Genomic DNA, 21,551 nt, shown 5'->3' on the forward strand with positions numbered 1-21,551 from the left:
GCCCTTTTCTAACATCCTGCTCACATCGACACAACTTATTGTGCCTCCTAACTTTGTAACAACTTAGATATAAAACTCGCTGTTTTTTCATCCAAGTCTTTAATATATATGGTGAAAAGTACAGATCCTTTGGAACACTACTTGTCACATTGCACTGATCAGAGAACGTTCCCTTTATCCCTACTCGCCAAGCAATTACTGGCCCATGTCACACAATTATCTCCAATTCCCTGATCTTCCATCTTGCCAATAACCTCTTGTGTAGAGCCTTATCAAATGCCCTCTGGAAGTCCATGGACACACCATCCATAGAGATGACCCTGCCCAGCATGCAAGTGACCTCCTCCAAAACTCAATTAGATCACTCAGACATGATCTACCCTTCACAAAGCCATACTGACTCTTTAATCAGCAAATACTTGGCCAAATTTTCAGTCAATCTGTCTCTGATGATCGATTCCAATAATATCTCCACAACTGATGTCAGTAGTTACCCAGTGTTTCCTTCTTTCCCTCCTGAAATAATGCTGTGATCTGAAATTTTGCAATCCAAGAGAGCTTTGGAAAATTATGACTAAGACCCAACATTTCCTCACCTATTTATTTTATTATTCTGGGGTGGAAGCCTTCTGGTCCTGATAATTTGTCTATCTTAAGTCCCATTATTTTCTCCACTCCTTTTCTTTTACATTTATTAAATGCATTAAGTTACTCCCCTGGACATATTTTTAAGTTCCCTTGTACTGCTAGTATTTTGTCCTCTTCCTCCACTGTGAAAACAGAGGCAAAGTTTTCATTTAACAGTATGCAATTGCCTTTTTATCCATTAGTCTTGCTTGCATCTGCCTTTAATTGGCCGACACTGCTGCAGGAATTCCTCAGGGTAGCGTCCTAGGCCCAACCATCTTCAGCTGCTTCATCAATGACGTTCCCTCCATCTTAAGGTGAGAAGTGGGGATGTTCGCTGATGACTGCACAGTGTTCAGTACTATTCGCAATTCCTCTGATACTGAAGCAGTCTGTGTCCATATGCAGCAAGACCTGGACAATATCCAGGCTTGGGCTGATAAGTGGCAAATAACATTCACACCACACAAGTGCCAGGCAATGACCATCTCCAACAAGAGAGAATCTAACCATCTCCCCTTGACATTCAACAGCATTACCATCGCTGAATCCCCCACTATCAACATCCTAGGGGTTACCATTGACCAGAAACTGAACTGGAGTAGCCATATAAATACCGTGGCTACAAGAGCAGGTCAAAGGCGAGGAATCCTGCAGCGAGTAACTCACCTCCTGACTCCCCAAAGCCTGTCCACCATCTACAAGGCACAAGTCAGGAGTGTGATGGAATACTCTCCACTTGCCTGGATGGCACTCAGGAAGCTCAACACCATCCAGGACAAAACAGCCCGCTTGATTGGCACCCCATCCACGAACTTAAACATTGACTCCCTCCACTATCGACGCACAGTGGCAGCAGTGTGTACCATCTACAAGATGCACTGCAGCAATGCACCAAGGCTCAGAACATAGAACAGTACAGCACAGTACAGGCCCTTCGGCCCACGATGTTGTGCCGAACCTTTAACCTACTCTGAGATCAAACTAACTACCTACCCTTCATTCTACTATCATCCATGTACCTATCCAAGAGTCGCTTAAATGTCCCTAATGTATCTGCTTCTACTACCACCGCTGGCAGTGCATTCCACGCACCCACCACTCTCTGTGTAAAGAACCTACCTCTGACATCTCCCCGAAACCTTCCTCCAATCACCCTAAAATTATGCCCCCTGGTGATAGCCCTTTCCACCCTGGGAAAAAGTCTCTGGCTATCCACTCTATCTATGCCTCTCATCATCTTGTACCCCTCTATCAAGTCACCTCTCATCCTTCTTCGCTCCAATGAGAAAAGCCCTAGCTCCCTCAAATCTTTCTTCGTAGGACATGCCCTCCAGTCCAGGCAGCATCCTGGTAAATCTCCTCTGCACCCTCTCGAAAGCTTCCACATCCTTCCTATAATGAGGCGACCAGAACTGAACACAATATTCCAAGTGTGGTCTAACCAGGGCTTTATAGAGCTGCAGCATAACCTCGCGGCTCTTAAACTCAATCCCCCTGTTAATGAAAGCCAACACACCATACGCCTTCTTAACAACCCTATCAACTTGGGTGGCAACTTTGAGCGATCTATGGACATGGACCCCAAGATCCCTCTGTTCCTCCACACTACCAAGAATCCTGTCTTTAAGCCTGTATTCCGCATTCAAATTCAACCTTCCAAAATGAATCACTTCACACTTTTCCAGGTTGAACTCCATCTGCCACTTCTCAGCCCAGCTCTGCATCCTGTCAATGTCCCGTTGCAACCTACAACAGCCCTTCACACTATCCACAACTCCAGCAACCTTCGTTTCATCGGCAAACTTGCTAACCCAGCCTTCCACTTCCTCATCCAAGTCATTTATAAAAATCACAAAGAGTCCTGTTCACCCATCACCCCTGTGCTCGCTGACCTACACTGGCTCCCAGTCAAGCAATGCCTCAATTTCTGGCTTTTTATGCATCCCCCACTACCTTCACCCCACCATATGCGGCTGTGCTTTCAGCTGCCTCAGCCCTAAGCTCTGGAATTCCCTCGCCAATTATCAAACTGGTTTTTCAAGAGCAGATGAAACATCAAAGAGGCCTTAATGTCAGATATTTAATGTCACAGGCGTGTCTGTAAATGACACCAACTGTGTACAGAGCTCAGAATGTATCATTTCAAATGTTGACATCAAACAAATGCCAATCTCAGAGCCCTGCAGACAGTGTGCAATTTTATCCTCTGACGATACTTTTTAACGCTTGAATCCAAATTCAAACTCCTCCCTCCAAAATACTGTGTGTCTCATTGGTTTTAAAAAAAACATTCTTGAGATGTGGGCGTTGCTGACAAGGCTGATTATTGTCCGATTCTAGTTGTCCTGGACGGGTGGTGATGAATCGCTGTTTGTACAGTTTTGATACAACATTCACTTCAGAGAGCAGTTCAGAATCATCCCATTGGTTTGGAACTGGAGTCACACATCAGCCCAGACCCGGTAAGGATGGCAGGTCTCCTTCCCTAAACCGTTATTAGTGAACGAGTTGGGTCTTTAACGACAATCCAAAAGCTTCATCGTCACTTTTACTTATCCCAGCTTTTTATTTAGACTGAATTCAAATTCTCAAACTGCCCTGGTGACTCTCAGTCTCTGGATTATTTGTGCAGTAATTTGAGCCCTACACTACCCCACTCTCTCAGGCTCCACCGAGTTCTCTACCTGCTCCAGATAATGAGATGTGGTCAGTTCCCTCCACTGTGACTGGACTCAATGATCCAAACCATTTGGAACTTTCAATCTCTGGACTCCAGTGACAGCTCTCCTCCAATATTACCCCTTCCACAATCCTCAAGATGTGTATCCATAACCCTCAGACTGTGGCTGTTTCCTCAACCTCTTAATCCCTCTTTATATGCCTTGGAAATTTGTTCCCGCTCTCTCTATCCTTAAGAAAGCGAATTCCATTTCCCCTCCCAACTCCTGCTCTCCTGCTGTTCTATTGTAAAGTATCCCAATGACTGAAACCCCAACCCATCCAGTCCTGCTGTGCAACATGTCAATTGACCAAAGCCCTTGCCAGTTTGCCAGTTCACAGCACTGTGAGTTAATCCTGGGATTGCCCAATCTAAGCCCGTGTGGGCTCGGCCCAGAGAGATAGCCAGGGAGACAGGTAGCTACGGAGCACAATTTGATCAGCTTTGGGTCACCGGCTTAACCACCTCACGCAAGAAGGTAACATGTGAGGGGAAATTCTGGTCTCGAAGTGCGAGTGTGGACAGGCGAGAGTTAAAGAACAGTCTCCAAGGCCAATGTTACACAGAATTAACAGAAACAGGCCCAACTGTCTGTGCTGGTGTTGACACTCCACAGAAGTTTTCTCCCACCTTACTTCATCTAAGGGTTTATAAATAGAGGCATAGAATATAAAAAAACAAAGGGATCAGGCTAGAACTTTAGAAACCACTGGTTAGACCTCAGCTGGAGTATTGTGGACAATTCTGGGTGGCACACTTCAAGAAAGGTGTGAAGGCCTCATTAAGGGTACAGGGGAGGTTTACCAGGGATGAGGGAATTCAGTTATGAGGAGGGGCTGGAAAAGTGTTCTCCTTGGAGGTGACCAAATAGAAGTTTCCAAGATGATGCGAGGTTTTGATAGTTTCTGTCTGATTATTCTATCCCCTCTGGCAAATGAGCCAATAACCAGAGGTCAAAGGTCACAGACCTGAAACGTTAACTCTGTTTCTCTCTCCACAGATGCTGCCAGACCTGCCGAGTATTTCCAGCATTTTCTGTTTTTATGTCACTGATTTAAAATCATTGGCAAAAAGATCTCGTGAACAGATGAGGAGATATTTTTTCACTCAGAGACTTGTTGGGATCAGGAACGCTCAACCTGAAACTGATTCCATAAATGATTTTAAAAGGGAGTCGGACAGGAACCTGAGGATGAGGAGCTTCTAGGGTTCCGGACAAAAAGTGTGGAACTGAACAACAACGGCTCTTTCAAAGAACCAGCACAGGCACAATGGGCCAAATGGCCTTCTTCCCTGCTGTGGGTTTCGATGATTCTATGAATCCTGTCAGCAGAACCTTCTATTCCTTTCTCCCTCATGTGTTTATTCAGCGTCCCCTTAAACTTATCAATGCAATTCGCCTCAACCACTCCCTGTGGTCGTGAGTCCCACTCTCTGGGGAAAGAGGTTTCTCCTGAATTCCCTGTTGCATTTATTAGTGATTATCTTATATTTATGACCCGCTAGTTTTGATCCCTCCCACAAGTGGAAATGCCTTCCTATGCCTACTTTATCAAACTCCTTCATAATTTTAAAAACCTCCATCAGGTCACCCCCCGATTTCTCTTTCCTAGTGAAAAGAGCCCCAATCTGTTCAGTCTTTCCTGATAGTTTTAACTTCTCAACAACAAAAACTTGTATTTATATAGTGCCTTTAATGTAAGGTGCTTCACAGGAGTGTTATTAAACAAAATACGACACTGGGCCACATAAGGAGATATTAGGACAGGTGACCAAAAGCTTGGTCAAAGAGGTAGGTTTTAAGGGCCATTTTAATGGAGGAAAGTGAGATAGAGAGGTTTAGAGAGGGAATTCTGGAGCCTAGGGGGGGCAACTGAACGCATGGCCGCCAAATGGTGCAGCGATTAAAATCGGGGACGTTCAAGAAAATTAGATGTGTGTTGAGATCTCGGAGGAGATTACAGAGATTGACAGGGGCGAGGCCATGGAGCGATTTGAAAACGAAGATGAGAATTTTAAAATCAAAATGTTGTTTGACTGGGAGCCAATGTAGGTCAGCGAGGACAGGGCTGATGGGTAAACGGGACTTGCTGCAAGTTAGAACACAGGCAGCAGAGTTTGGATGACCTCACAGTAGAAGACCCAAAAAGCATCCCAAGAATAGTAGAAAATCAAAAGGCAAAAGGGAGGGAGGAACTTAAACAATCACTATCAGCAGAGAAAAGGTACTAGGAAAATTCATGGGACTAAAAGCTGACAAGTCCCCTGGACCTGATGGCCCACATCTTAGGGTCTTAAAAGAAGTGGCTGCAGAAATAGAGGATGCATTGGTTGTAATCTTCCAAAATTCCCTAGTTTCTGGAAAGGTCCCAGCAAAGGGAGGGAGACAGAAAGCAGGGAACTATAGGCCAGTTAGCCTAACAGCTGTCATTAGGAAAATGCTAGAATCCATTATTAAGGAAGTCATAGCAGGATATCTAGAAAATTACAATACAATCAGGCAGAGTCAACATGGTTTTATGAAAGGGAAATCGATGGATAAAGGGGAACCAGTAGATGTAATGTATTTAGATTTCCAAAAGGCATTCGAAAAGCTGCCACGTAAAAGGTTGCTGCAAAAGACAAGAGCTCATGGTGTTGGGGGTGATATATTAGCATGGATAGAGGATTGGCTAATGAACAGGAAACAGAAAGTTGGGATAAATAGGTCATTATCAGGTTGGCAAACTGTAACTAGTGGAGTACCAAAGGGATCAGTGCTGGGGCCTCAACTATTTACAATCTATATTAATGACTTGGATAAAGGGGCCGAGTGTATTGGAGCCAAATTTGTTGATGATACAAAGATAGGTAAGATACAAAGAGTCTGCAAAGGGATAGAGATAGTAAAAGTCATTTGGTAGTACAGAACTTGAGTATTGCTGAAAATAAAGACATGTTGTCGAAGCTTTTCATCTTGAACTCATCAGGACAATTCGCAAGAATAATCAATGAAAGGGAAATCAACAACTTATATTGCATAAGAGAGTGCTGATTGGTTGGCAAGTGAACTCTGATTGGTAGAGGCGTTGCCATGGCGAATGGCCTCATTATCCAACATTAGATGTGATTCCGTGATTGGATAACATTTGCTAAATAATCCACAGCGTACTAAGAATTACACTGACAACCAATTTAAGACTGTCAGTAGGGCTCGCAGTGTGGCACATTTGTGCGTACTGGAAGCTACATATATTAATACACAGGACCATGTTCTCTGCAGACAGAAAGAATATGTACAAACATTGCGCCTGTTTCAGCTGAGCAAAATAAGTGACAGCCATTTGCTGGTTCATTCCTCAGGGCAATGCCTTGACCAATCAGAAAGCTACCTGGTTTAAATTTTAAACAAAGCTTGGCAGTTAACTGTCAGTTACCGTAAACTGGTGCATTCGCCATGGCAATGCCTCTACCAATCAGAGTTCACTTGCCAACCAACCAGCACTCTCTTCTCATGCAGTATAAGTTGTTGTTTTCCCTTACATTGGTTATTCTTGTGGATTGTCCTGATGAGTGCAAGATGAAAAGCTTCAACAACATGTCTCTATTTTCAGATATAGATAGGTTAAATGAGTGGACAAAAGTTTAGCAGATGGAGTATAATGTGGGAAAATGTGAGGTTGTCCACTTTGGCAGCAAGAATAGAAAAGCAGATTATTATTTAAATGGAGAGAGACTGCAGAATGCTGCGGTACAGTGGGATCTGGGTGTCCTAATACAGGAATCACAAAATATTAGCATGCAGGTGCAGCATGTAATTGGGAAGGCAAATGGAATGTTGGCCTTTATTGCAATAAAAGTTGGGAAGTCTTGCGACAGGGCATTGGTGAGACAGCACCTAGAGCACTGCGTACTGTTTTAGTCTCCTAACTTCAGGAGGGATATACTTGCACTGGAGGCAATTTAGAGAACATTCACTAGGCTGATTCCTGGGATGAAGGGGTTTGTCATGAGAAAAGGTTGAGCAGTTTGGGCCTAATATATATTGGAGTTTAGAAGAATGAGGGGTGATCTCATTGAAACATGCAAGATACTGAGGGGGCTTGACAAGGTAGTTGTTGAGAGGAGCCTCTCAGCATCTACTCTGTCAAGCCAGAGGATAATGAAGGCTGGGTCACTGAATATATACAAGGTTGAGTTGGACAGATTTTTGATCTACAAGGGAGTGAAGGGTTATGGGGGTCAGGCAGGAAAGTGGAGTTAAGACCACAATCAGATCAGCCATGATCTTATTGAATGGTAGAGTAGGCTTGAGGGGCCGAATGGCCTGTTCCTGTTCCGACTTCTTATGATCGTATAAATTTATGTAGGGCAGAATGTGGGAGGTCGGCCAGTAGAGCCTTGGAATAGTCAAGTTTAGAGAATAAAGGCGAGAATAGATGGGACGGAGTCGGGCAGTGCTATGGAGGTAGAAATAGGCAGTTCTGGTATTATCCATGTTTTTTTGCACTTTCTCCAGTGCTTCAACTCTTTTGAAAATTTTTTTTTGTTCTTTCATGGGGATGTGGGCGTCGCTGGCCAGGCCAGCATTTGTTGCCCATCCCTAACTGCCTTTGAACTGAGTGTCTTGCTTGGCCATTTCAGAGGGCAGTTAAGAGTCAACCACATTGCTGTGGATCTGGAGTCACATGTAGGCCAGACCGGGTAAGGACGGCAGATTTCCTTCCATCAGTGAAACAGATGGGTTTTTACGGCAATTAATGATTGTTTCATGGCACCATTTCTGGAGCTAGCTTTTAATTCCAGATTTTTTTTATTAATTGATTATATGAATTTAAATTCCACCAGCAGCTGTGGTGAAATCTGAACCCATGTCCCCAGGGCATTAGCCTGGGCCTCTGGATTACTAGTCCAGTGACATTACCACTACGTCACCACCTCCCCAATAATATGGAGGTCAGAACTGGGCACAGTAACTCCAAGTGAGGTTTAACCAAGTTTCTATACAAGTTCAACATAACTTCTCTGCTCTTCAATTCTAGCTCTCTCTAGAAATAAACCCCAGTGCTTTGTTTGCATGTTTTGTGATCTTATTAACCTCCGTCACTACTTTTAGTGATTTGTGTTTCTGTCTTGATGTTTGGTGCTTAACACTGTACTCAGATGAGGTTTGATCATGGCTCTGTACAACCGAAACGTCACTTCAACCCCTTTGTGATAAAGAACATTCCACTCACTGCCTTGATTACTTTTTGGTTCACTGGTTTTTAGTGATTTCGTGAACATGGACATCCAAATCTCTTTGTTGCTCCACAGCCCCTGGTCTCTCCCCATTAAAAAAATATTCCAATTTGTCATTCTTGGATTCAAAGTGAATGACCTCACACTTTCCCATATTGACTGTCATCTGCTATTCTTCTACCCATCCACTTAGTCTGTGTCCCTTTTAACATGTTGCTCCTGGTCACACCCCTTCCTGTATCTCCTAACTTAATGTTAACAGGAAACTTGGACATACAGTTCTTTATTCCTTCATCCAAGTCATTAACAAAAGTGATGAAAAGCTGAGGGCCTAGTGCAGATGTCTCGAGAAGGCCACTACTCACACTGCATCAATCAGAGAACATCCCCTTTTCCCCTACTCTCTATCTCCTACCTCCCAATCACCAACCCATGTCACAATGTTAGCTTCAATTCCATTCGCTTTCAATTTGGTTATTAATTTCATATGGAATATATGTCCCTGATCTTGCCTTTTAGAACTAAAGTTACATTTATACAGTGCTTTTCACAAACATCGGACGTCCCAAAGTGCTTTACAGCCAATGAAGTGGAGTCATAGAGTTATACAGCACAGAAACAGGCCCTTCGGCCCATCATGTCTGCACTGGCCATCAAGCACCTAATTATTCTAATCCCATTTTTCAGCCCTTGGCCCGTAGCCTTGTATGCTATGATGTTTCAAGTGCTCATCTAAATACTTCTTAAATGTTGTGAGGGTTCCTGCCTCTACCACCTCTTCAGGCAGTGTGTTCCAGATTCCAACCACCCTCTGGGTGAAAATATTTTACCTCAAATCCCCTCTAAACCTCCTGCACCTTACCTTAAATCTATGCCCCCTGGTTAATGACCCCTCCGCTAAGGGGAAAAGTTTCTTCCTATCTAACCTATCGATGCCCCTCATAATTTTGTACACCTCAATCACATCTACCCTCAGCCTTCTCTGCTCTAAGGAAAACAACCCTAGCCTTTTCAGTCTGTCTTCATAACTGAAATGCTCCAGCCCAGGCAACATCCTGGTGAATCTCCTCTGCACCCTCTCCAGTGCAATCACATCCTTCCTATAGTGTGGTGACCAGAACTGGACACAGTACTCCAGCTGTGGCCTAACTAGCATTTTATACAGCTCCATCATAACCTCCCTGCTCTTATATTCTGTGCTTCGGCAAATAAAGGCAAGTATCCCATATGCCTTCCTAACCACCTTATCTACTTGTGCTGCTGCCTTCAGTGATCTATGGACAAGTACATCAAGATCCCTCTGTACTTCCGAGGGTCCTACCATCCATTGTATATTCCCTTGTCTTGTTAGTCCTTCCAAAATGCATCACCTCACACTTCTCAGGATTAAATTCCATTTGCCACAGCTCTGCCCATCTTACCAACTCATCAATATCATCCTGTAATCCAAGGCTTCCCTCCTCACTATTTACGACTCCACCAATTTTTGTGTCATCTGCGAACTTACTGATCATACCTCCTATATTCACATCTAAATCATTAATGTACACTACAAACAGCAAGGGTCCCAGCACCGATCCCTGTGGTACACCACTGGTCACAGGTTTCCACTCACAAGAACAACCCTCAACTAACACCCTCTGCCTCCTGCCACTAAGCCAATTTTGGATCCAGATTGCCAAATTGCCCTGGATCCTATGGGCTCTTACCTTCTTCACCAATCTCCCATGCGGGAACTTATCAAAAGCCTTACTGAAGTCCATGTTGACTACATCAACTGCTTTACCCTGATCTACACATTTCATCACCGCCTCGAAAAAGTCAATCAAGTTAGTTGGACACAAAGCCATGCTGACAATCCCTGATTAATCCTATCTTGACTCTATCTTTTCTCCGCTGGTCCAGTCTCTTCCCACCTCATCCGTGACTCTTCTGACGCCCTACATCATTTTGACAATTTCCAGTTTCCTGGTCCTAACTGCCTCCTCTTCACTATGGACGTCCAATCTCTCTACACCTCCACCAAGATGGTTTGAGGGCTCTCCACTTCTTCCTCGAACAGAGGCCCAACCAGTCACCATCCACCACCACCCTCCTCCGCCTGGCTGAACTTGTTCTCACATTGAACAACTTCTCCTTCAACTCCACTCACTTCCTTCAAGTAAAAGGTGTCGCTATGGGTACCCACATGGGTCCTAGTTATGCCTGTCTTTTTGTGGGATATGTCGAGCATTCTTTGTTCCAGTCCTACTCAGGTCCTCTCCCCCAACTCTTTTTCCGGTACATTGATGACTGTATCGGTGCCGTTTCCTGCTCCCGCCCGGAACTGAAAAACTTTATCAACTTTGCTTCCAATTTCCACCCTTCTCTCACCTTTACATGGTCCATCTCTGACACTTCCCTTCCCTTCCTCGACTTCTCTGTCTCCATCTCTGGGAATAGGCTGTCTACTAATATCTATTATAAGCCCACCGACTCCCACAGCAAATTCAACTACACTTCTACATACCCTGCCTCCTGTAAGGACTCCATTCCATTCTCCCAGTTTCTCCATCTCTGACGCATCTGCTCTGATGATGCTACCTTCCATGACGGTGCTTCTGATATGACCTCCTTTCTCCTCAACCGAGGATTCACCCCACTGTTGTTGACTGGGCCCTCAACCGTGTCCGGCCCATTTCCCGCACCTCTACCCTCACCCCTTCCCCTCCCTCCCAGAACCCTAACAGGGCTCCCCTTGTCCTCACTTTCCACCCCATCAGCCTCCATATCCAAAGGATATTTCCGCCATTTCCGCCACATCCAAGGTGATGCCACTACCAAACGCATCTTCCCCTCCCTTCCCCTGTCAGCATTCCGAAGGGATCGTTCCCTCCGCGACACACTGGTCCACTCCTCCATTACCCCCACCACCTTGTCCCCGTCCCATGGCACCTTCCCCTGCAATCGCAGGAGGTGTAATACCTGCCCATTTACCTCCTCTCTCCTCACTATCCCAGGCCCCAAACACTCCTTTCAGGTGAAGCAGCGATTTACTTGTACTTCTTTCAATGTAGTATACTGTATTCGCTGCTCACAGTGTGGTCTCCTCTACATTGGGGAGACCAAGCGCAGACTGGGTGACCGCTTTGCGGAACATCTCCGCTCAGTCCGCAAGCAGGACCCTGAGCTTCTGGTTGCTTGCCATTTCAACACTCCCCCCTGCTCTCATGCTCACATCTCTGGAACACTGCAGCAATCCCAGGACAGTGAACATCAACACAAGCTCGAGGAACAGCATCTCATTTACCGATTTGGCATGCTACAGCCTGCCGGACTGAACATTGAGTTCAATCATTTCAGAGCATGACGGGACCTCCATTTTACTTTTATTTTTAGTTATTTTTTCTTTTTTACAACTTTTTTTTCATGTTTATTTCATTTCATCTTAGTTTGTTAATTTTGCTTACCCGCTGTTTTTTTTTCATGTCTGTACTTGCTGCTGTTCAATCTTCAGTCCGTTAACACCCTATCTGTACTAATGCTTTGTCTTTCAACACACTATTAACATATTGTTTGCCTTTGCTTCATGACCTTTTGGTTAGCTATGTGGCCTTGCCCAATCTACACCTTCTCCTTTGTTATCTCTTGCCCCACCCCTGCCTCACTTGCTTATAACCTTTGACATTTCTAATAGTTGCTAGCTCCGAAGAAGGATCAATGACCCGAAACGTTAACTCTGCTTCTCTTTCCACAGATGCTGCCAGACCTGCCGAGTATTTCCAGCATTTCTTGTTTTTATTCCTGATTAATCCCTGCCTCTCTATGTGGAGATTAATCCTGTCTCTCAGAATTTTTTCCAATAGTTTCGTTACCACTGATGTTAGACTCACCGGCCTGTTCTTTTGGGCCTCCTTATCTCGAGAGACAATGGATACGCGCCTGGAGGTGGTCAGTGGTTTGTGAAGCAGCGCCTGGAGTGGCTAAAAAGGCCAATTCTGGAGTGACAGGCTCTTCCACAGGTGCTGCAGAGAAATTTGTTTGTTGGGGCTGTTGCACAGTTGGCTCTCCCCTTGCGCCTCTGTCTTTTTTCCTGCCAACTACTAAGTCTCTTCGACTCGCCACAATTTAGCCCTGTCTTTATGGCTGCCCGCCAGCTCTGGCGAATGCTGGCAACTGACTCCCACGACTTGTGATCAATGTCACACGATTTCATGTCGCGTTTGCAGACGTCTTTATAACGGAGACATGGACGGCCGGTGGGTCTGATACCAGTGGCGAGCTCGCTGTACAATGTGTCTTTGGGGATCCTGCCATCTTCCATGCGGCTCACATGGCCAAGCCATAATTACCTGGTTTATACCTGCTACCCTTCTTAAATAATGGCACCACATTCGCTGTCCTCCAGTCCTCTGGTACCTCTCCTTTGGCCAGAGAGGATTTGAAAATTTGTGTCAAAGCCCCTGCAATCTCCTCCCCTGCCTCACATAACAAGGTGATTTAGAGCTTTGGATCAGAAATTGGCTAGCTGAAAGAAGACAGAGGGTGGTGGTTGATGGCAAATGTTCATCCTGGAGTTTAGTTACTAGTGGTGTACCGCAAGGATCTGTTTTGGGGCCACTGCTGTTTGTCATTTTTATAAATGACCTGGAAGAGGGTGTGGAAGGGTGGGTTAGTAAATTTGCGGATGACACGAAGGTCGGTGGAGTTGTGGATCGTGCCGAAGGATGTTGTAGGGTACAGAGGGACATAGATAGGCTGCAGAGCTGGGATGAGAGATGGCAAATGGAGTTTAATGCGGAAAAGTGTGAGATGATTCACTTTGGAAGGAGTAACAGGAATGCAGAGTACTGGGCTAATGGGAAGATTCTTGGTAGTGTAGATGAACAGAGAGATCTTGGTGTCCAGGTACATAAATCCCTGAAAGTTGCCACCCAGGTTAATAGGGCTGTTAAGAAGGCATATGGTGTGGTAGCTTTTATTAGTAGGGGGATCGAGTTTCGGAGCCACGAGGTCATGCTGCAGCTGTACAAAACTCTGGTGAGACCGCACCTGGAGTATTGCGTGCAGTTCTGGTCACCACATTATAGGAAGGATGTGGAAGCTTTGGAAAGGGTGCAGAGGAGATTTACTAGGATGTTGCCTGGTATGGAAGGAAGGTCTTACGAGGAAAGGCTGAGGGATTTGAGGTTGTTTTCGTTAGAGAGAAGGAGGAGGAGAGGTGACTTAATAGAGACATATAAGATAATCAGAGGGTTAGATAGGGTGGATAGTGAGAGTCTTTTTCCTCGGATGGTGATGGCAAACACGAGGGGACATAGCTTTAAGTTGAGGGGTGATAGATATAGGACAGATGTCAGAGGTAGTTTCTTTACTCAGAGTAGTAGGGGCGTGGAACGCCCTGCCTGCAACAGTAGTAGACTCGCCAACTTTAAGGGCATTTAAGTGGTCATTGGATAGACATATGGTTGAAAATGGAATAGTGTAGGTCAGATGGTTTCACAGGTCGGCGCAACATCGAGGGCCGAAGGGCCTGTACTGCGCTGTAATGTTCTAATTCTAATAACAGCCTGGGATACATCTCATCTGGGCCTGCACTGTTGTAATGTAGGAAACGCAGCAGCTAATTTGCACACAGCAAGATCCCACAAACAGCAATGTGATCATGAACAAATAATGTTTTTTTGTGATGTTGATTGAGGGATAAATATTGGTGAACTCCCCTGCTCGTCTTCAAAATAGTGCCATGGGATCTTTCACATCCACCCAAATAGGGCTTCGGCGTAACATCTCATCTGAAAGACAGCACCTCTGACCGTGCAGCACTCCCTCAGTACTGCACTGGAGGGTCAGCCTCAAGCCTTGGAGTGGGAAGCAAATTCAATAGTAACTTTCAAAGGAGAACTGAATAAATACTTGAAAAGGAAAAATTTGCAGGGCTATGGAGAAAGAGCAGGGGGCGTGGGACTAATCGGATCGCTCTAAGAGCTAGCACAGGCACGATGGGCTGAATGGCCTCCTTTTGTGCTCAGATTCTGTCAAAGCTGCTGTGACTTGGATTGCCATGTGGAGAGTTCACAGAATCAGAGCAGGGTTAGAGTTTATTTTGGTTTCAGTCCTCTGACTGAGCAGGTTTAGAATTTATTTCTTTGCACATGACAAACGTTAGAGTTTATGCAATTTTTAAAAAAAGTAATCACAACGATTAAAACCATCACAGAAATAAAAACAGTTTCCTCTTTCTTTGGAGTTCGGCATCAGATTATGATCCTGAAAGTACTTTCCTCAGATAAAGACTAGTTACAAGCATTCTTCTAATGAGTTGCAGCAACACCAAGTAAGGAGCTGAGTCACAATGAGTCATCAATCTTGGTTTAGTTGGTAACAATTGCAAAGGCACAGTAAAAGGTCATGTGCTCGAGGCCCATCCCGGAGACCTCAGCACATAATCCAGGCTCCCAGTGCCAGTACTAAGAGAGCACCGCACTGTTCACTGGGACATATGAACATACAAATTAGGAGCAGGAGTAGGCCACTCAGCCCCTCGAGCCTGCTCCGCCATTCAACAAGATCATGCCTGATTATAACCTCTAACGTTTGTCACGTGCATAGAAGTAATTTCTAAACCTGCTCAGTCAGAGGACTGAAACCAAAAAAAAACTCACCCTGCTCTGATTCTGTGAACTCTCCGCATTGCAATCCAAGTCACAGCAGCTTTGACAATTTTAGCACAAAAGGAGGCCATTCAGCCCATCGTGCCTGTGCTGGCTCTTAGAAAGAGCGATCCAATTCGTTGCACACCAATCCCCCCCCCCTTCACTCTTTCTCCATAGCCCTGCAAATTTTTCCTTTTCAAGTATTTATTCAGTTCTCCTTTGAAAGTTACTATTGAATTTGCTTCCTCATTCCTGCCTACCCCCGATAACCTTTCACCCCCTTGCTTATCAAGAATCTACCTACCTCTGCCTTAAACATATTCAAAGACTCTGCTTCCACCGTCTTTTGAGGAAGAGAATTCCAAAGACTCACAACCCTCTGAGAGAAAAAATGTCTCCTCATCTCTGTCTTAAATGGGCGACCCCTTATTTTTAAACAGTGACCCCGAGTTCTAGATTCTCCCACAAGGGGAAACATCCTTTTCACATCCACCCTGTCAAGACCCTTCAGGATCTTATATGTTTCAGTCAAGTTGCATCTTACTCTCCTAAATTCCAGCAGATACAAGCCAAGCCTGTCCAACCTTTCCTCATAAGACAACTCGCCCATTCCAGGTATTAGTCTAGTAAACCTTCTCTGAACTGCTTCCAACACATTTACATCCTTCCTTAAAAAAGGAGACCAATACTGTACACAGTACTGCAGATGTGGTCTCACCAATGCCCTGTATAACTGAAGCATAACCTCCCTACTTTTGTATTCAATTCCCCTTGCAATAAATGATAACATTCGATTAGCTTTCCTAATTACTTTCTGTAACTGCATTTAGATAATATTTTTATTCTTCCTGCCAAAATGGACAATTTCATGCTTTCCCACATTATACTCAATTTGCCAGGTCTTTGCCCACTCATTTAACCCTTACGTCCTCTGCACAACTTATTTTCCTACCTATCTTTGGGTCATCAGCAAATTTAGCAACCATACCTTCGGTCCCTTCTTCCAAGTCATTTATATAAATTGTAAAAGGTTGAAGCCCCAGCACAGACCCCTGTGGCACACCACTCATTACATCTTGCCAACCAGAAAATGACCCATTTATGCCTACTCTTTGTTTCCTGTTGGCTAACCAATCTTCTATCCAGGGGCAGTGCTGAGGGAGTGCCGCACCCGTCGGAGGGTCAGGGCAGGGGGAGTGCCGCACCCGCCGGAGGGTCAGGGCAGGGGGAGTGCCGCACCCGCCGGAGGGTCAGGGCAGGGGGAGTGCCGCACCCGCCGGAGGGTCAGGGCAGGGGGAGTGCCGCACCCGCCGGAGGGTCAGGGCAGGGGGAGTGCCGCACCCGCCGGAGGGTCAGGGCAGGGGGAGTGCCGCACCCGCCGGAGGGTCAGGGCAGGGGGAGTGCCGCACCCGCCGGAGGGTCAGGGCAGGGGGAGTGCCGCACCCGCCGGAGGGTCAGGGCAGGGGGAGTGCCGCACCCGCCGGAGGGTCAGGGCAGGGGGAGTGCCGCACCCGTCGGAGGGTCAGGGCAGGGGGAGTGCCGCACCCGTCGGAGGGTCAGGGCAGGGGGAGTGCCGCACCCGTCGGAGGGTCAGGGCAGGGGGAGTGCCGCACCCGTCGGAGGGTCAGGGCAGGGGGAGTGCCACACCCGTCGGAGGGTCAGGGCAGGGGGAGTGCCACACCCGTCGGAGGGTCAGGGCAGGGGGAGTGCCACACCCGTCGGAGGGTCAGGGCAGGGGGAGTGCCACACCCGTCGGAGGGTCAGGGCAGGGGGAGTGCCGCACCCGTCGGAGGGTCAGGGCAGGGGGAGTGCCGCACCCGTCGGAGGGTCAGGGCAGGGGGAGTGCCACACCCGTCGGAGGGTCAGGGCAGGGGGAGTGCCACACCCGTCGGAGGGTCAGGGCAGGGTTAGTGCCGCACCCGTCGGAGGGTCAGGGCAGGGGGAGTGCCGCACCCGTTGGAGGGTCAGGACAGGGGGAGTGCCGCACCCGTCGGAGGGTCAGGGCAGGGGGAGTGCCACACCCGTTGGAGGGTCAGGACAGGGGGAGTGCGGCACTGTCAGAAGGGCCCCCTTTCAGATGAAATGTTAAACTGAGGCCCCATCTTCCCTTTCAGGTGGACTTAAAAGATCCCACGGCCACTATCTGAAAGATGTACAGGGGAGTCCAGGGCCAATCTTTATCAGGAAACAAACATCACAGAAAAAGATTATCTGGTCATTGATCACATTGCTGTTTGTGGGAGCTTGCAGTGCACAACTTGTCTGCTGCATTTCCGACATTACAACAGCCAAGATACCTGAAGAGTGTCCAGCAAGTGGCTTTGGGATGTTCTGAGATTGTGAAAGGTGTGATTTTAATTTGGGAAATATCCTGGCAGACTGTTACTGTCAATAACACCAGAGCAGAGTTGGTGTCGACAGGAAAAGGCAAACTACTCAAATAAACAGGCCTCAAGAAAGTTCATCACTGCAGTGCACAAAGTTCACCTCATACTCCCTTCACGCCTCAATTCCTCACACTCTGACAGCCCAGTCCTCTTTGTGTTTGGAATCCTTGCAACAAGACTTGCCTCTGTCAGCATTGAAAGGGTTACACAGCTGTCATCTCTTCAGTCCTAGGAACATAGGAACAGGACGAGGCCATTCAGCCCTTCAAGCCTGTTCTGGCATTCAATTAGATCATGGATAGACTGTATCTTAACTCCAAATATCTATCTTCCCATTGTAACTCTTCATACTTTTGCCTAACAAAAAATAAATCTGTTTTGAAATTTTCTAAGAGGAGCAAGCGAGTTTCCCCACCCTGTGTCCTGGCCATTGCTTATCCCTCAAACATCATTTACTAGAAACAGATTAACTGGTCACTATCTCATTATTCTTAGTGGGATCTTGCTGTGCTGCCGCATTTCCTACATTACAGAAGTAACTATACTTCAAAAGTCCTCCATTGGCTGCAACACACTTTGGAATGTCTTTCTTCATTCTTTTACAGGATGTGGACATCACTGGCCAGGCCAGCATTTATTGCCCATCCCTAACTGCCTTTGAGAAGGTGGTGGTGAGCTGCCCTCTTGAACCACTGCGGTCCTTAGAGCGTAGGTACAGCCACAGTGAGGCCGTGAAAGCTGCTATATAAATTCACATTGGTAACCAGTGTCCGTACCAAAACGGTTAATGATGCTCCACAAACGGCTGTTATAGCAGAGATGAGTGAAACAGAAGATTTAGAATGATAGAATCTTGCAGCACAGAAGGAACCCATTCCCATCATGCTTGTGCTGGCCCTTTGAGGTCTTATTTAGGTCTATACCCCAACTTTTTCCCTGTAACCCTGTATATGAGTTCCTCTTCAAGTAAATATCCAATTGCTTTTTGAAAGTTCCTCTGGAATCTGCTTCCAGCACCCACTCAGGTACTGCATTCCACATCTTAACAACACTCTGTGCCAAGAAATTTCTCTTTCTTCCCCCCTCTAGTTCTTTTGACAATTATTTTAAATCCAGGACCTCTGGTTCACACCCACTTGCCAGAGAAAATAGTTTCTCCCTACTTGATCCATCAAAACCCTTCATAATTTTGAACACCTCGATGAAATCTCCCCATAACATTCTCTGCTGTAAGGAAAACAATCCCAGCTTCTCCAGTCTCTCCACATAACTATAGTCCCTCATCCCTGGTCCCATTCCAGTAAATCTCCTCCGCACCCTCTCCAAGGCCCTGACATCCTTCCTAAAATGTGGTGGTCAGAACTGGTAAAGGTTAAGCATAACTTCCCTGTTTTTGTGTTCAGTGCCCTTGTTTACAAAGCCAAGCAACTCGAATGCTTTAACCATCTTCCCAACTTGCCTTGGCAGCTGCAAACATTTGTGAATATGCACCCCGAGGAGTATCTATCTACTCTTGCCCCCCTCTCAAAATAGCACCATTTAGATGATATTGCCTCGCCATGTAGTTTGTCCCAAAGTGCATCATTTCACACGACCGCACTGCATTGCCTCTGTCAGGTGTCTGCCCAGAGTCTGTATTCCTGTAGCCTCCGACTATCTTGCTCACTAATGTGAGCCGCATGGAAGATGGCAGGATCCCCAAAGACACATTGTACAGCGAGCTCGCCACTGGTATCAGACCCACCGGCCGTCCATGTCTCCGTTATAAAGACGTCTGCAAACGCGACATGAAATCGTGTGACATTGATCACAAGTCGTGGGAGTCAGTTGCCAGCATTCGCCAGAGCTGGCGGGCAGCCATAAAGACAGGGCTAAATTGTGGCGAGTCGAAGAGACTTAGTAGTTGGCAGGAAAAAAGACAGAGGCGCAAGGGGAGAGCCAACTGTGCAACAGCCCCAACAAACAAATTTCTCTGCAGCACCTGTGGAAGAGCCTGTCACTCCAGAATTGGCCTTTATAGCCACTCCAGGCGCTGCTTCACAAACCACTGACCACCTCCAGGCGCGTATCCATTGTCTCTCGAGATAAGGAGGCCCAAAAGAATTGACTACGTTGCCAAGTTTTGCATCATCAGCAAAGTTCGAAATTGTACATCCTTCCATCCAAATCCAGGGCATTTACATGCAGAAAGAAAAGTAATGGTTGTAATAGTGATCCCAGGGGACCCCACTGCACACTTCCCTCCAGTCAGAAAAAAATCACCTTTCACTGCCCTTTTCCTGTAAACTCGCAATAGTTTGTAAAGTTTAGGAACCCCGAACTGAAACTTTGCATCCGCCTTCCCAGACAGAACTGAAGACTCTCTCCTGTTAGGTTTGGTGACCTGATCCAGTGTATCCTGACATCCCACTAACAAGCTCACACAGGGCTTCAGTTTTAAAGAAATAAAGTTGTGATTAAACTCGAGAAATATTGGATTGAACATGGGGGGAGGGGGGGGGGGGGAGGAGGGGGAAACAGGATCAGAAAGAGCCAGCTCCCAGTGTGATTTGAATTAGGGTGTGGATCAGAATGTGGGAGCTCATTCCCGGAATTAGCTTTTTCATGGATATAAAGTTTTATCTAGAGGGTCATTTCTTTGCTCCGTAGCCTTTCCTTCTGCCTCTTTCTGTAGAACGGGACTTTTATTTCTCCCTCTGTAAATACGGAGGAACTGGCCGAGTTACAGCGAATGCCAGTGGGAGTTTCCTGTCTTAGCGAACCGAATCAACCAGCGCAAAACTTTTCTCAAAGTTCCGCACTTTGTGAAGTTTATAGGATTGTGACTTACCCCGAATACTGCTCCGTCCGCTGGCTCCTGGGCTTGTCTCTCTCTCTATCTCTGTCTCTGTCCTGGTGCTGGCCTGGGTTCCTCCTGTAGTTCCTGAGGTTGTCACTCGGCTGCCAGGCGGGGTGCGGAGGGCGGAGAGCTGGGCAGCGGCTGCAATCGAGCCCCCTCTGCCGGAGATATTCCAGAGCGCTAGGCAAAACCCGGGCACGAAATCTCCGCACATCAGCAGAAGTAGATTCCATGCAGGGGTACAGCACAGGAGGAGACCATTCGGCCCTCTGTGTTGCTCATGCCTCTTTGCGAAAGCTATCGAATTAATTCCACTGCCCCTACTCTTTCCCCAAAGCCCTGTTATTTGAAATGACAGTGCAGAACCCCATAATAAATATATATTAAAGAGTAGCGTCTAAATGACTTTACATACTGTAAATATTTATGTATATAAAATTATAAACTGTTCCTAGATTTTCCATGAAGTTGCAGATTAAGTTCAACTGTAGGAGATTGCTGGTTCATGGCTTCAGACAATTCTCCCTGTGTCTGCGTGGGTTTCCACCGGGTGCTCCGGTTTCCTCCCACAGCCAAAGACTTGCAGGTTGATAGGTAAATTGGCCATTATAAATTGCCCCTAGTGTGGGTAGGTGGTAGGGAATATAGGGAGGGTGGGGATGTGGTAGGAATATGGAATTAGTGTAGGATTAGTATAAATGGGTGGTTGATGGTCGGCACAGACTCGGTGGGCCGAAGGGGCTGTTTCAGTGCTGTATCTCTAAATAAAATAAATAAATAATAAATAAATAAATGTCGCTATCGTATCTGCTTCCACCACCTCCCCTGGCAGCAAGTTTCAGGTACTCACCACCCTCTGTGTATAAAACTTGCCTCGCACATCCCCTCTAAACTTTGCCCCTCGCACCTTAAACCTATGTCCCCTAGTAACTGACTCTTCCACCCTGGGAAAAAGCTTCTGACTATCCACTCTGTCCATGCCGCTCATAACTTTGTAAACTTCTATCATGTCGCCCCTCCACCTCCGTCGTTCCAGTGAAAACAATCCGAGTTTTTCCAACCTCTCCTCATAGCTAATGCCCTCCAGACCAGGCAACATCCTGGTAAACCTCTGTACCCTC

General features: G+C 46.4%; 1 protein-coding gene across 2 annotated transcripts in view; it reads right to left on the reverse strand.

Moving 5' to 3' along the window:
* tmbim1a (transmembrane BAX inhibitor motif containing 1a) overlaps window positions 1-20,572 on the reverse strand; it is an 82,293-nt gene extending 61,721 nt beyond the window's left edge. For both annotated transcript variants that reach the window (XM_068034759.1, XM_068034760.1), the window contains exon 1: window positions 20,422-20,572. The gene's annotated coding sequence lies outside the window, so the exon portion shown is untranslated. The remainder of the gene's footprint in view (window positions 1-20,421) is intronic.
* Between the last annotated feature and the right edge of the window lie 979 nt (window positions 20,573-21,551).

Source organism: Heterodontus francisci, chromosome 7 (genome assembly GCF_036365525.1).
Source record: "Heterodontus francisci isolate sHetFra1 chromosome 7, sHetFra1.hap1, whole genome shotgun sequence".
In the NCBI taxonomy this organism is placed as follows: Eukaryota; Metazoa; Chordata; class Chondrichthyes; order Heterodontiformes; family Heterodontidae; genus Heterodontus; species Heterodontus francisci.